The sequence below is a fragment of the Rattus rattus genome, chromosome 11 (genome assembly GCF_011064425.1).
Source record: "Rattus rattus isolate New Zealand chromosome 11, Rrattus_CSIRO_v1, whole genome shotgun sequence".
NCBI lineage: Eukaryota > Metazoa > Chordata > Mammalia > Rodentia > Muridae > Rattus > Rattus rattus.
This window is the reverse complement of record NC_046164.1, coordinates 68,512,882-68,528,844: the sequence shown is the minus strand read 5'-3', so window position 1 is coordinate 68,528,844 and position 15,963 is coordinate 68,512,882. Positions and strand designations below refer to the sequence as shown.

The following is a 15,963-nucleotide window of genomic DNA, read 5'->3' as shown; positions in this document are numbered from 1 at the left end:
TGTCTGCCTTTGAGGAAATAAGCCTAAAAGGGGAAAAGTGCTCCACTTGCAGCATATTTGTGCTGGCTACTCACTCTTATGTCAACTTAACACACAAACTAGAGATAACTGAAAGGAGGGACTCGTGACAACAATGCTTCCATAAGATCTAACTGTAGGACATTTTCTTAATTAGTTATTGACAGGGCCCAGCCCATTGTGGGTGGTTCAATCCCAGGGCTGGTGGTCCTGGGTTCTAAAAGGAAACAGGCTGAGCAAGCTTGGGGGAGCAGGCCAGAAACAAAACCCCTGCATCAGCTCCTGCCTCCAGGTTCCTGCCTTGTTTGAGTTCCTGTCCTGACTTCCTTTGATGATGAACAAAATAAGGAAGTGTGAGCCAAATAAACCCTTTCCTCCTCAACTTGCTTTTGGTCGTGGTGTTTTGTCACAGCAATAGTAATCCTAACTAAAACTATGCTCTAGAGCCAACTCTGCAAAGGGCTAAGGCCACCTGCTCCTTGGGCCCTTCCACCTGGTACTACCAATGCCATAAAACCAGAGGCCACACTCCAGGCCTCCTGCCTTCTGCCAGTGCCCCCAAAAGGGGAGGTTGCACAAACAAAGCACATGCTTCTGAGACAAGGCTGTAGGGTGATCTTTGGAAGTTGGCCTAAGGAAGGTGGCCTGCCTCCAAGTCACATGCTTTCTAAGCACAGACTGAGCCCGAATTCCCCACACTAAGCAGATACAAAGGCCCTCCCGTCATCTCTACCTTCCCCCACTTTTCAACATGCAGCCCAACTGGGGCCACTGTACAGAGCAAGGAGCTCCAGCCCAGCAAGGTCATTGGGGGTTTTGGGCTCTAGCCAACTGTGGCATGGGAAGCTCCAACTTGGGGAGCTTACCACCTCCTTCCTCCTCTGTCCCCTCCTTGGCTTCTTCAGGAAGCTATAAAGCTCTTTCTAGGCTCTTCTACCACACCCCACCTAAAATGATGAGATTTTACAACTATTCTCCTGTTTACAACTGTTCCCTGGCCACCAGGTCTCAAACTTTAGGCAGGAACAGTTTACTCATTTCTGGACTTCAGCATCTGCCATAGATTAAGGATTTTTAAAAGTATGTGCTGAATTAATTACTAACAACCAAGTCCTCAAGTGGGCAGGTTTCCCAGACAGCTCCATCCATGAGCATTCGACTGAAATCTGGGTCATATTCTAAGAACAAGGCAATGCTAACAGAACCAATACAAGTGGGAGAAAAGCTCACTGAGTCCTGGTAACATGTGCACACCCCAGACACTGCAACTGGGCAATCCACTCAGAACAACAGCAGGTTACATGTAGACCTACGATGGGAACCACTCTCCACAGTGATAGTCATTTTCTGACATCTACATCAGAGCAACACAATGTGCCTACAGCAGGCACTCTAACCTGGGCAGACTTGGCATTAACTGAGTCCATTTAGGGAGGAAGAGCACACTGCCAGGGGAGGGACAAAATGCAGGGTAAATGGTGATTAGTCACCACTTTCCGGACCAGAGACAAACACACAAGATATGAAACAGGCATATGAGGAAGGCTGTTTTTAACACATAGCAAGACCACGTAAGTTTCATGTGTTCTGCAGGAAGCAAAGAGGAAACTGCCTGAGGTTTTGGAACAGCCCAAATCCATCCCATAGGGCTGTTCTTTGTGTAAGACAAGTAACAAAGAGAGCCAAGTTCTACTAATAATGTGGACAGGGCTATGTGAGACAGTCTAATCCAGTCGCAACCACTTGATTTCCTCCTCCCCAAATCCATGGCCATAATCTTCACACACACACACACACACACACACACACACACACACACACACACACATCCCACCATTCTGAAACACAGACCAAATGATTAGATTTGTCCTTAGGAAGGGAAATCCCCTCCCTGGTGGTTGCAGAAGGACAAATTGCCCTAGCTAGGACCATTCCTGGGGACTTTCCCCACCCCCAAAGGTTATGGGCCCAAGTATCCCTTCTTGACGCAGCTCCTCTCTGATGTTCCTGGGGAAAGGCGCATTCCTGGTACCACCAGTAAAGGAATACTACTGTTTTCTCTCACCATCAAAGGACAGGACAGTACACTCACCTTAGCTGCCAGGTCTCCCCTCAGCCCAGTTCTACCTGATTTCCAGGTCCTTATTCTAAGGGCAAAATACCCAAAGCTTGTTTCTACTCAGCCACGCCTGAGGGCACACACATCAGTCAGTACCAGGGGAGCAGGATTACTTGTAATATCTTCCACATGTATAGCTACCAGTTAATGCAGACCAGACTGCTCTAAGCTGAACAGGCCCCACAAGTCTTCTGTATCTAACACCCACAACATCCTTGAGAAAGCCTCTTGGGGTGCCCCATGTTTAACAGTAAGGGTTCTGATGAGGTCTTCTGCTTTTTTTTTTTTTTTTTTTTTTGTTCTTTTTTCGAGCTGGGGACCGAACCCAGGGCCTTGCGCTTCCTAGGTAAGCGCTCTACCCCTGAGCTAAATCCCCAGCCCCAGGTCTTCTGCTTCTTGAAGCAAAGTTCCACCAGGCTGCATCTCAGCCCAGAACACAGGGTGTTCAGGATAAACTTTAGCTCAGGAAAGGCTACCAATGAGATCTAACACCAGAATTCCTCAGGTACATTCCGCTTGTGTGAATTCCCCTGCACTGCAGAGAGTGTCACGGGAAGTAACTGGGGGAGAGTCTCTCTTTAAGTCTTTAAGTCTCTTTAAGTAGGAAGGTCAAAGGGACCAGGATAGTCCAAGAGCATTACACCAGTTTACAGGAGCGGCTACCTGCCAGGAGCACAGAGCCTGCTGGGTGCTCAACCTTCACACCCATCTACTTAGATAAGAGACAGCAACCTCAGCTCCAGACAAAGAGCGAGGGCTAAGAAAGCAGCCATGCTGGGCTAACCTGGATCTCACTCAAAAGTGGGAGGCAGCCCACTGCTCACTCTTTGTACTGCCACTGTACAGAATGGAAGTCGATTATAAAAGTTCTTTCTTAGGTTATTCTTAGGGCAAAAACAGTCCTAAGACAATTACCTAAACTCATACATCCCTCTGGAAGGCTAATGGCAACTTACCTGAAGCTCTCACATTCTGGGTGAACTATTTCACCCGTATATTTCAGCATACCAGACTTCAAACTATTGAAGATCCTAAAGACTCCCTCGGAGCCCTAAAGATAGACACTTAACTTACAATTTAAAGGCCGGCAGGAGACCCTTTAAATTAAGGACAGAATATATGGAGTGTTCCTTTCTCTCCCAAATGTTTCAGTGGCATTTAATGACTAAACAGGCAGGTGTGAAGTAGCGATAGATCAGGAAAATATGCAGACCACTTCACAAAGGCGATGTAATTCTTTACTTCTGTGTTTGAGAGAAAGAGTCTCTTTCACCAAGTAGTCCTAGCTGGCCTGGAGCTCACTAACTGACAAAGCTGGCCTCAAACTCACAGAGATCTGCCTGCCTCTGCTTCCAGAGCCCTGGGAGCAAAGGTGTGCTTAATTCTGAACAGAAGCGACCACTCTGAGCACTCACCACGTGCTGTACATGTGAGGGCCCATACAGCCCAGTCACAAGTGTGCTAAGTACACCGCAGACACTGAAATGTAAAGAAAGCAACTTGCTCCAAGTTGCTCAAGGTATGGCGGGTGTGACATCAGAGCCCCACACAAGGCCTGCAGGAATACTTAAACCAAACACTTAACAATTTTTACTATTTCATATGGTAGATGCGAATAGAAATGAACATTATTATATCTGTATGAGTATTTTGCCTCCATGTATGTCTGTGTACTAGAGTACCTGGTGCCTGCTAAGGTCAGAAGAGAGCACCAGGTCCCCTGGAACTGCAGTTACACAGGTGGACTGCCATGTGGGTGTTAGGAATTGAACCTGGACCTATTGGAAGAGCAAGTGCTCATAAATGCTGAGCCATCTCTCCAGCCCCGCAAAACGTTTAAAATTAGGGCCAGTGGGTTCAGTGGGTAAAGGCACTTCTTGTACATGCCTGGCAACCTAAATTCCATCCCTGGAACTCTCATAAAGGTACAGAGAATTGACTCCAAAGCTGTCCTCCAACCTCTACACACATGCAGCAAAGGCATGCTCAACCACATGCACACATCACATAAACCCAATAGTAAAAATTTATAAATGTTTTTAAGGCCATAGTAATGGCTCAGTTCATAAAGGTGCTTGCTGCCCAGCCTAGCGACCCGAGTTCGATCCTTAGGACCCACAAGTTAAAGGATAAAAAACTGACTAGAAATTGTCCTCTGACATGTACACAAGTAAATAATAAATGTAATTTTACAAGGAAGTTTTAAAATAAGTAGGGTAGGAGGAGCTATAGACTCTGGAATAGACTACCTGGATTCAAATCCCAGCTCCTCCACTTACCCATTATGTAGTTTAGTTTAACTTCATGTGTTTCTGTTTCGCTGCAAAATGAAGTTAATAGTAACCTTAACCTTATCAAGCAGTTAGTAAGATTAGGAGAAGAAAGTCACATGATGCTTTTAGAACATGCCTGGCAGAAGTTAAGCCTTAGAAAATCTTGGCTAGTGGAGTCACAAGATGGACAGCCAGCTCAGGCCCACTATTTTAACACCTTTGCATTACAAAGCCCAGAAATAGTCAATCTGTGTACACAGGGCCTCTTCCTGCTGCTAACATCTCTCCTCATGCATGTGGCACTGACTGAACTCTGGGCCTCAATTTTCCCAAGGAAAATGAAATTACCCAAATTGACCTACTCCTGAGAGTCTTCTAGCTTGAGAGTCAAAAAGTTTCAACATTCCTGGCCTAAGACATTTACTTTATATCTAGTCCTAAAGCAAATATCAGAAGATGAGACAATACGCAAATTTCCTTTTTTATATATAAATGTCTACTCTGATGAATCCTCTCCAAGGTCTCATGTGACAAGGATGCTCAGTGCTGGAGCTGAGAACATGAAGTTAAGGATCTCTGACCCATCAGGAGTCAGACTCTAAGACAAGGCTCCCTGAGACCATATCCTTCTCACTGTTGGAGAGACTTACACAAGGAAGTAACCCACCCTGGTAAAGGGGGGAGATAAGGAACTCACTCCCTGCACAACAGGAGTCAGAGCTAATTGAAGGTGCTAAAGAGACACAGATCATCCCCAGGAGCCAAGTAAGATGCTGGATGTGAGGGGACAGGATGATGGCAGAGGACAAAAACTTTGCTGCTCAAAAAGCAAGCAAGCCTAACTCACACAAGAAAGGTGCTCAACAAACACACACAAGGGCCAACTGGGGCCACTGAGGACATCGGGATGAGCACAGCCTCGTCTTGTGATACGCCTGCTTCAGTCTGCGTTCCACCTCTGTCTCTCCTGCCTAATCTCCCACAGGCATGCCTCCTTCTCTTAATGTTCTGGCAGAGTGCACCCAGTAACCCTAAGCAGCAGGTATACGCCAGGTTCTCATTACAGCTGGATCTCATCAGGATCATGGAGCTCAGATCTCAATGGGCCAAACCCATACATCAGAGAAAGCAGTGAACGAGCTCTGGAGGAGGTGAAGGGGGTACCAAACTTGAGACTTAGTTTGGCACTGGTAAGTGTGCCAGGACTGATACAAAGGCTAGCCAAGTCCCTTTAACAGAGCTCCCAGCAGCCAGAGGCAACCCATCCTCCAAAAGTCTGCCCCCAAACACTAGGACTCCCTCCTCAGCCAGAGAACACAAAATAATCATAGACTAGCCAGAGTCTCTGGAAGTGACAAACTGCAATAGTGCACACAGATTCTTACAGAGCAAATCTAATTCCTCCTGGAAGATAAAGGTTCCATCTATGTTACTTTCAGACAGAGGCAGTTTCGAGTTTCACTGGGCCTGGTCAGGAGGTATCTCTGACATTCTCAGCCTCACTGGAGTCTGTGCTGGCTAGCACCCTCTGGAAATCTAACCAAGGCCTGGAAGGAATGACAAGATCCTGAGTAAGGTAGAAGTCAGGTTGTTCCTCTAGACTACCAAGATGGCCAATACTGAGTGTCTCTACAGATAAAATGGGTTCTACAGCTAGAGAGTAGAAGAGCTGAGGAGGACATGGCTCAGGAAACGAGTCTGAGGGAAGTGAGGTCTAGGGTTCTCCCTGAAGGACCTTTTGCAGTCCAGAGACCAGGGTAAGGAGGCCCAACATGGGAGAAGACCCAGTAAGTCAGGAGATTAAGGAAGAGGTTTTGGCAGTCTGAGAAGAACTGGGCATGGGGAGGAAGAAGATATGAACACACAACAAAGGGCTGAGGAGGAAGGAATGAAAGGGGTCAGAGGTCTAAACCCGTCAGAGATCTGAGGAAGATTCAGGCTTAGACCCTCAGAGCAGACTCGGTTTGCAGCCCACAGCCCCGCGAAAGTCAGACGAGCCAGTTGCAGCCTCTGCTCTGTGAAAACTTTAGCAAGTTTTGAAAAAACGTCTTAGCAGGATAAACATCTGAGACACACCAGGGGTTTGAGGAGCACTAGGATCTGAACAGGAGAGGGGTTTGGGGAGGGCAGAGATCTGAATACCACAGGGTCTGAAAAGGAGTAAAAGCAGAGATCTGAACCGGACAGGGGTCCTAGGAGGAAGGACCCTGGCTCAGGGCACGCAGAGCAGACACCTCTATGGCTCGTAGCACCACATCTGAGGAGAAAACTTTTCACCAAGTTCTGGAAAAGACGCAAGTCGCGACAAGCTCTGACCGAGGGCAGTCGCACGTCAGCCGGACACCAGCCCTCCCACCCGCCCTCTCAGGCCGCCCTGCCTGGCCGACGCAGCAGCAGGTGGCAGCGGTCAGCGTCAGCCCTCCGCAACCTCTCAGCTTGACCCTGCAGAGCCCCTCAGTACCCGAGCTACCGCAGCTCCAACGCCATCTCCGGGCCTGTGGCCCCCAGCCCAGGCCCCGTGGGGCCGGCAACTTGCTGGGCTAGGAGGCTAGACGCTGCAGACGCCGGGCCACAGCAGGTGCCTGTCAGCGGCCCGCGGCTAAAAGCAGCTAGCGCCAGACTCCACCCCCTCCACGCCCGCGCTCCATAACCACGCCCCCACAAGTCCATCGCTCTTCCGCCGAGCCTCTTCAGCCCAACACCCAACTCCAAACACTTGCTCCCCGGGCCTCAGGCGTACCGCCACCCCCCGAGCCCCATAGACACGCCCCCGAGAGCTCACTAGCCACGCCCTACGCTTTTCCGTACTGACTCTCCAGCCAGGCTAGCCACACGCCAAAGGACAGGAGCGTTGCCACGCCCCACGTTCCCTATCCACGCCCTCTCGTTCCATATCCACGCCCTCACGCTCCCTAGCCACGCCCCCGCCAATCTTCCACTGCTCTTCCGCCCGGGCTCTCGCCCCCCGCCGCGGCTCCGTAGAGCTTGGCGCCTGACATTTACTGGCGCTGGTCCTCCAGCCTGCCAAGTATTCACCCTGGGTTTCGGGAGTTGTGTCCCCGGCCCTTTTCTGTCCTCAAGGCCAAGCGGGGCTGCGAAGAAATCTCTGAGAGAGTCACAGTGTCCACACCGGCACCGCAGACGCCCGGCAGGGGCCCCTTACCTGGTCGGCTCCGCCCGCGGCCATCTTGGAAGTGGGAAGCAGAGGGAGGGGGAAGAAGCGCGTGGGGCTGGTCCAGGCGTGGGGAGCCGAGCGGCGGAGCGCATCGATGGGGCGCCCCTGTCCAGTAGTTGGGGAGTCTTCACAGCCCACGGGAGTATGCAGGGGCACACCTGAGCGCAGGTTACGGATCGTTGACCTTGGAATGTCCGCCCAGTATAGCCTTAACCTCTTTACCTGTCTAACGGGCTTTTCTGATCTCTGACTCGTTGCGCTTAGTACCTAGAGCGCTGTAGTTCCCAAACTTTTGCCTTCACTTTAGTATTTCCGTACACAAAGCCCAGCAGGCCGGACCTCGGAAGATGATATACAGGGTTAATCGATGTGTTTTGAAAGTTGTGTGATGGACTCGCTTAGGAACTAGACGAGGCTTCACTAGATCCACCTGCTTCTGCCAATGGATTAAAGGTGTGCCAGCACGCCTGGCTTTATGTACATGTTTCCTTTTTAAGTAGCAAAAATTACAGAGATACAATCTATGAACAAGTATGATTCAGGAGGTAGAAGTCAGCTATAGCTGAGAAGGGTAAAGCCAGATACCTATAGAAGATGTCTCCTTCTAGGCCAGGTCACTGAACTCACTGTTTCCCGAGCCTCAAAAAGCCTAGAGACATGAGTGTCTATTGGATCCATACTAAGGGTACTTGGCATGATCTGGGTTTATTCTAGGAGATGTCAGACCCCGAGGAATTGCAAACACAAACAAGCCCCTTTAAAGCCTGACTACATCTCAGCCAGGAAACCTCTCATCAGGCTGGAAGCATCACAGGTATACCGGGGGAAATTTATTTGTCTTGGTTACAGTTCTCAGTTCATGCTAGCCTCAAGGTTGCAACCTAGAAAGAGATGACTTTGAACTCCTGATCCTCCTGTGTCTACCTCTGGGATTATTATTACTGTTTTGATTTGTACATTCATTTCAAAACATTAGGCGATGGTTTGACCTCTATACAATTCTCTCAAATATTTTTAAATATTTCCACAAATCTGAACACAATCCAGAGGAAGGGTTTACAAAACCCAGGTTATGATCAAAGGCTATGAGATGCACACCATCCCTGGGGATGAATGAAGACACAGAGAAGTTGGGGGATAGCTCAGTGGCCTGAGTTCCTTGCCAAGGGTGCTGGGGGAGGAGAGGAAGAAACAGCAGACCGAGGGCCAGGCCATATCTGAGTGTCTTGGGTCTGCACATGTGTTGTTAACTTAAACTTCCATGTGGCATGTGCTGTTTCACAGGAAGCAATGCTGGGTCCCACACAGCCATCTGAGGCCATGAGACTGAGGCTCTCAACCCATCACACCAGAGCCTTGAACTAAGCAAGCCCAGCCCTGTGCCTGTTCGATGCCCAGGAAAAAGGTCTATCTGAGAGCCTGACAGCATTGGCTTCCGTTGTGAGAACCATTCAAGCAGGGTGACTGCTGGGCTGTAGTACTCCAGACTTTAGCCATTCTAGGAGCCTACAGACTACTTGAAAGCCTTGAACTTTCAACTTCCCTCTCTGATCATGACTGTAATTACTCTTAGCTACAACTTACAATGGCAAGCGGGTATAGTCTTAAATAGGCAGTCTTTTGTTTGCAGAGAGTGAGAGACTCACAGGGCATCCCTCAGTATTTGTTGCATAATAGCAATTTCAAAGGTGCTTAAGTTGCTGGCAGTTTTACGTGAAAACAATGCCAGGTTTCCATCACACTCCTTGGTGCCCTCACAGCTGGATTTAAACACTAACTAGAAAGCAGAAACGTGCTTCAGTCCCATCTCACACTGCCAACACATTGGATTCGTATGTCTGTCGGCACAGGAGTCCTCATGACTCTTCACCTTCCAACCCCAATGCTGAGTATCAGTTTAAAAGCCTTGCAATGAGGGCTAGAGAGATGCCTCAGTGGAAGAAGCACTGTCCCTTCTTCCTGAGATCCTGAGTTCAATTCCCAGCAACCACATGGTGACTCACAACCATCTATAAGGGGATCTGATGCCCTCTTCTGGCCTGCAGGTGTATATGCATCAGGGCACTCGTACATTAAATAAATAAAAATGTTTTTAAAATATAAAAACAAAAAAAGAAAAAAACCACCAAACCTTGAATGACAAGGGACCATTGTCCTATTTCCAGAATGGACAACTCTTTGTGGTGCACGGTTTTGCAGTTGCCACCCTCTGACTGCCTCACCCTCAGCAGCCTGGTGCCAGAGCCCAGGTGTCTCCCTGGGAACTCCTCCTCACTCCCCATCCCTTTGATTTGACCCATCTCTTACCTTTTACCATCAGTCCCCAGAAGCGGTCTAGATAAAGCCTCATTGTAACTTGAGTCTGAAACAAAAACAGAATGAACAGCACTAAAGGGGTGTAGTCACTTTCAGGCCCTTACTCCCTGAGAACCTAACACTTCTAGCTCCCAGCTACAGAGAAAACAACCCTGTCAAGCTGACAGCCCTCCCTGCAACTGCACTAAAACCCTGGGGAAGCCATTCCACCTCTTTTTCCCCTTTAGGCTCTGCTAGAGGGTTCCAGAAGGACTGCCCCTGTGCTTGGTTTCTTCAATGGCTGTAAACCTCTCACTTGTAGACAGAAATGCCAGCTCCTAAGAGACTCTGGCTGGCTAACTCCTAAGATTCTGTCCCCACCCCCATCTCTGAAGCACATAACCCTTCCTTCCCTTTCTCACATTATTTCGAGATTGAAAAAGTTCAAATAGTTGAAGCAACGGTCATGTAAGAAGGGAAAGTTCAACTTTGTCAGTTTCCAGCATTCTTGGAGCCTTCCTAGAACGGTCTGACCCACCCCTAACAATACAATATGACGAAGAATGCTAGCTACCCAGCCTTGTGGGAGGAGGGAGACCTTGCCAGGGATGACTTCCATGTGCTCTGCTGAACATCTCTTTAGAAAAGCAGGAATGCTTCAAGATGTCCAGTATCCATAGAAACCATCTCTGTGCACCTGCTATACACCCAGGACACACCACTCACAACAACTGCTTTCATGAGCGCTCCCGGGACAGACCGAGGCAGTGCTCTGCAATCTGTAGCCATGTCTTCTTCTAAGGAAAATGGTTATCTAAAGCTCCAGGAGGGTCCTCCTTAGAACATTAGGTTAACCCTCTGTGTTATTGGAGAGAAAGTAGGTCAAGAGAGGAGGATGGAGACTCCTCAGACAGGTGAGGGGTGGTAGGCACAAAATAGCTGTTCCATTAGGACCCACTGACCTCCCTTTCAGAGATAGAGGGATCCATCTCCTGCACACATAGATATTCCCAATCTCCGTGAAAGCCACCAATACAGTAGCTGCATGAATGAGTCATACCCGCACCTGACTTTACCTGGAGTCATTCCTGGCAATGGCTAGCACCTTACCTCTGTGACAGAAGTTGATCTCCACGACCTGCCAAGCTCACTCAGTGCCTCGAACCGTACAGAGGAGGATAGGGCTGGGAGGTGAAACAACGCAGCCTTGGTGTCACCGATCTATCCCACTGTCCCCAGGTCAGGTCCCGCCCAACCCAAACCTGCCTCCCATGCTACTGGCTCCTGGCATGGCATGGTTACAGTCACAGTAGGTTCACATGCCAATCCCTGGGACTTTGCTGTCTCTGTCCAGCGTCTTAGGCCAGGGGCCCTCAGAGCCCCTCCACAGCCCAGTCCTTTCCCTCTCCATTCTGTTAGAGTGTTACCTCCTACACCATGGAGACTACAGTTCCCATTTTTAGGACACAATGCTTGGAATTTGGATTCCTCTGGTTGGTTCTTAAAATTATACAAGAAAAAAAAAAAAAGACAGGAATCACTAGTGAGGTAGTGGTTAGCCACCTGAGGCAGGCAGAGCGTGCTAACAGAACAGCAGTAGGCAGCCAGAGTGGCCACAGCGATCCACACACCTCTCTGTACTTGGACTCTTACACCAGGGCTATCAACTAGAATATTCCTTTTTCCCCCCAGTGGGAGGGGGAGGTGTTGTCCTGACTGTCCTAGAACTCACTGTGTAACCAGGCTAGCCTTGAACTCAGGGATCTGTCTGTCTCCCAAGTATTGGGATTAAAAGTATATACCACCATTACCAGCTTTTTTTTTCTCATTTTTTTGAACCAGTATGATTACCAGCTTCCTGGCTTGCAACAGATCTAAAGCATGGAGATTCAGAGGCCCAGCCCCATCAAGGAACACCAAGGGGAATTTATTTGTGTATTGGAATGCCTTCAGTTTGATGACACGTTTAAAGGAGGAATTTTTTTTTTTTTTTTGGAGCTGAGGACCGAACCCAGGGCCTTGCGCTTGCTAGGCAAGTGCTCTACCACTGAGCTAAATCCCCAACCCCTTAAAGGAGGAATCTTGACAAGACTCACTATCACCTGCAAACTCCGATTCTTTTGTAACAAGACCCCACCATGGGGTCATTTACAACAAAGATAGACTGTGTAGATGCCCCAATACAGAGAGATTTTCTAAATGAAATGCTATACACAGCCATCAAGAAAATCTTTAGGGTTGTAGCTGAAGAGGAGGCATAGTCTCAAATGGTCCGTGATACTATAGTAGGGTTAGCATGGCTGATAACAGGTCGCCTTTTTAAATATGTGTGTGTGTGTGTGTGTGTGTGTGTGTGTGTGTGTGTGTGTGTGCGTGTGTGTGTGTGTGTGCGCGCGCGCACACACACACACACATGCTGTGCACAAGTGAGTGTGCATGTGTTTGGGTTTTTTTGTTTTTGTTTTTTTTTTTCCCGGATCTGGGGACCGAACCCAGGGCCTTGCGTTTGCTAGGCAAGCGCTCTACCACTGAGCTAAATCCCCAACCCCATGTGTTTTTTTTTTAAATGACAGGGTTTCATGGAGCTCAGCCTGGCCTCAAAGTTACTACCTGGACAAAGATGGCTGTAATCTCCCAATTGCCCTGGCTCTAACTCCTCAGTGCTGAGATTACAGGACTATCATCACCGCTCTGGTTTAATTGTGCAGTTCTTTTTCTTTTTCTTTTCTTTTTAAGATCTATTTTATATATGAGTGTTCTATCTGCATGGATACCTGCATGTCAGAAGAGCGCATCAGATCCCAGTATAGATGGTTGTGAACCACCATGTGGTGCTAGGAGCCTGCCCTGCTTGGAACTTGCTAGTAGTGGGACACAGCTTTGGATGTTGCATTAAAGACTGATGGTCTCTGGCCTTCTAGCTCTCAATCTATACTGAATGATACTGATGCCGTCTTAAGATTCAAAAACTTTCTTGCTTATTCTATAGTTAAAACACACTGGCTGGAGTTGGGGATTTGGCTCAGTGGTAGAGCACTTGCTAAAGGCCCTGGGTTCAGTCCCCAGCTCCGAAAAAAAGAAAAAAGAAAAAAAAAAAAAAAGAGAAAAAAAAAACCCCCACTGGCTTCTTTTCTCTTTAACTCTGCTTTATTTAACTCTTTATGCTTAAATAGGAAAACCTAACTCTTACTGTTCTGTGTTTCACTGAGCACTAAAATCTTAACCCTTTATTAACTCTTTGTTACTTGTGCTTTAGTAAGTGCTAATTTCTGGTGAATAACACATACTGCTTAGCAGCAGGGAATTAAAAGGATTTATTGTTAGTGACTCTGATGAGTCAGGCAGAAGCTTCCCTGGCTAACCTGGTTAACTCTTTGTGAAACAGAGAGGAAAGAAAGGAAAAGAATTAAGATGCTTTATACAGGCAAATATGCACAGACACATATACATTCAAACATTCATGTGTTCACACTCTGGCCAGGCCCAACCATCTGTCACAATCAACTCCATGAGTATGCATGCATGCTTACATATGTACACACAAACATATAGACAGACAAATGTACATTTAGATGTCTGACTGGCTGGATGGGGCAAAGCTCTCCAACCCAAACCACTCAGTCAACAACTTTATTTCTTTTCTCTGGTCTTTTTATACCTTCTTAGACAAAAAAGTTCTTTAGAAAATTACCTCAGAGATAAAATGTTACATAAAATGGGAATTACAGAAGGATGTTGATATTAAGTTCAAAGCAGTGTTTCATTATAATATACTCATTAAAAGTTCAAAGCAGGGGTTGGGGATTTATCTCAGTGGTAGAGCGCTTGCCTAGCAACCGCAAGGCCCTGGGTTCGGTCCCCAGATCCGAAAAAAAGAAAAAAAAAAAAAAAAGTTCAAAGCAGGGCTGGAGAGATGGCTCAGTGATTAAAAGCATTGACTGCTCTTCTACAGGTCCTGAGTTCAGTTCCCAACATCCGATGCCCTCTTCTGGTGTATCTGAAGACAGCTACAGTGTTCCCATATAAATAAAATAAATTAAATCTTTTTAAAAAAAATGTTCAAAGCAAAAGTTCTTACATGGCCTTGCCTTATCATAATGCACACCTGTGACTTTATCCTTGGACCTAAACGTTTTCCTTGAACACAAAATTGTCGCAAGTCTATTTCTCTTTTTAGTGTAATTATGAAAGCCCATTGTATTTCTTATTATGCAGCCTTTACTTACTATTCTGAGAAGTGGACACATTCTATTCTTGATTCTAACTCTATATCTTTCTGGCAACTAAGATCAATCCCTAAAAAACTTTCTTCCTAAAAATTTTTGAATCAATCAGAAATTCTATAGACTCATTATCTATTTGTCTCTGTAGCAACTCTACAAGATAGTACATCATCATAAGGTCTGCAGAAATCTACTCAAATGGATGGGTCAATACCTAGTTGGTGTTATATATTTAATAATGAGATAATCATGTTAATAGCAAGAATCTTTCCTAAACTAAAATTCTTCTCGGCCTTGCCTAGAGAAGCAAATCCATTTTAGATTTTAATCCACAGCAGAACCATCTCAGGAAGATCACCTGCTAATTTTTAGCCTCTCCTAGATGACTCTTGGCAATGTGGTCACTGGGAATTGAACTCAGGATGTCTGGAAGAGGGGACAGTGCTCCTAACCGCTTAGCCATTTCTCCAGGTCCCTTAATTGTATTTTCTAACCAGTTAACTTAGAGAACTTAGCCACCAATACAGAGGAATGATAAGTGTTTGAGGTGATGGTTTAACCCCTGAACAACTCTGCCAAATGTTTGTCAATATGCTCTGAGATCTCCCAATGGCCATGTGTAACAATACAGTAGGAACTAAGAGTGCTGGCCAGACCTTTGCACAAATTTGCATACAGACGAGACTATCATCAAAGGCTATGAGGTGCACACCATCCCTGGGGATGAATGAAGACACAGAGAAGTTGGGGGATAGCTCAGTGGCCTGAGTTCCTTGCCAAGGGGCCTGGGGGAGGAGAGGAAGAAACAGCAGACTAAGGGCCAGGCCATATCTGAGTGTCTTGGGTCTGCACATGTGTTGTTAACTTAAACTTCCATGTGACATGTGCTGATTCACAGGAAGCAATGCTGAGTCCCACACAGCCACCTGATGCCATGAGACTGAGGCTCTCAACCCATCACACCAGAGCCTTGAGATAAGCAAGCCCAGCCCTGTGCCTGTTCCATGCCCAGGAAAAAGGCCTGCCTGAGAGCCTGATAGCATTGGCTTCCGTTGTGAGAACCATTCAAATGACTGAAGCTCCGCCCCACAGCTACCTGGCAAAAGCCAGGTGTGCCTGACTTACTATTAAAGGGGCTGCTCACCCCCTCCCCTCCCTCTTGCTCTTATCCTTTTGTCCCTTCTCCCTCTCTCTCCCTGTGCTCATGGCCTGCCTCCACTCCTGTCTCCCTCTCCTTCTCCCTCTCCCTCTCCCTCTCCCTCTCCCCCTCCCTCTCTCTCTTTCTCTCTGTCTCTACTACCCTCTCAACTCCCCTCCCCATGCCCTGAATAAACTCTATTCTATACTGTATCATCCTGTTGCTGGTGCCTCAGGGGGAAGGGATGCTCAGCTTGGGCCCACAGAGACACCCCCTTCCCCCACACCTGACTGCACATCCACCATACATGTTCCTTCTCTACTTATCTTTTTATAAACTCTAGCCACTCTAGGAGCCCAGTGGTAGCTCCAGGCCACCCGAGAGCCCTGATCCAGGCAGGGCTGGCTCACAACCCAAGGTCATTCACATCCTGTGCTTCCCAAGTCACTGATAGGAAGACTAAGACACAGCAGAAGAACAGATCCCCCTTTAGTTGGCCTTAAGGCCTGGGCAGCTCAGGATAGGGGAAAGATGGGTGCAGATAGCTTGTGGCCAAGCTCCATGCTCACCAGGAAGTGACCATGCTGAAAGCCTGCAGGCTGGAGAGACTCTAGCTAAGAATGGTGCTCTGTGTCACAGCATACCAAAGTGGAATTTTCCAAACAGCTTTGCTTTGAAAAGCATCACCCAGTTGCCTGCCACTGCCACCATAGAGAGTAAAG

At 47.6% G+C, this 15,963-nt stretch overlaps 1 protein-coding gene across 3 annotated transcripts in view; it reads right to left on the bottom strand.

The window, feature by feature from the left end:
- Nucleotides 1–7,611, bottom strand: part of Tbc1d14 (TBC1 domain family member 14) — a 93,973-nt gene extending 86,362 nt beyond the window's left edge. For 2 of the 3 annotated variants that reach the window (XM_032917123.1, XM_032917124.1), the window contains exon 1: nt 7,574–7,611. The gene's annotated coding sequence lies outside the window, so the exon portion shown is untranslated. Of the gene's footprint in view, nt 1–6,871; nt 7,019–7,573 lie in introns of those variants that run through there. The other variant, XM_032917122.1, reaches the window with a different exon arrangement.
- Between the last annotated feature and the right edge of the window lie 8,352 nt (nt 7,612–15,963).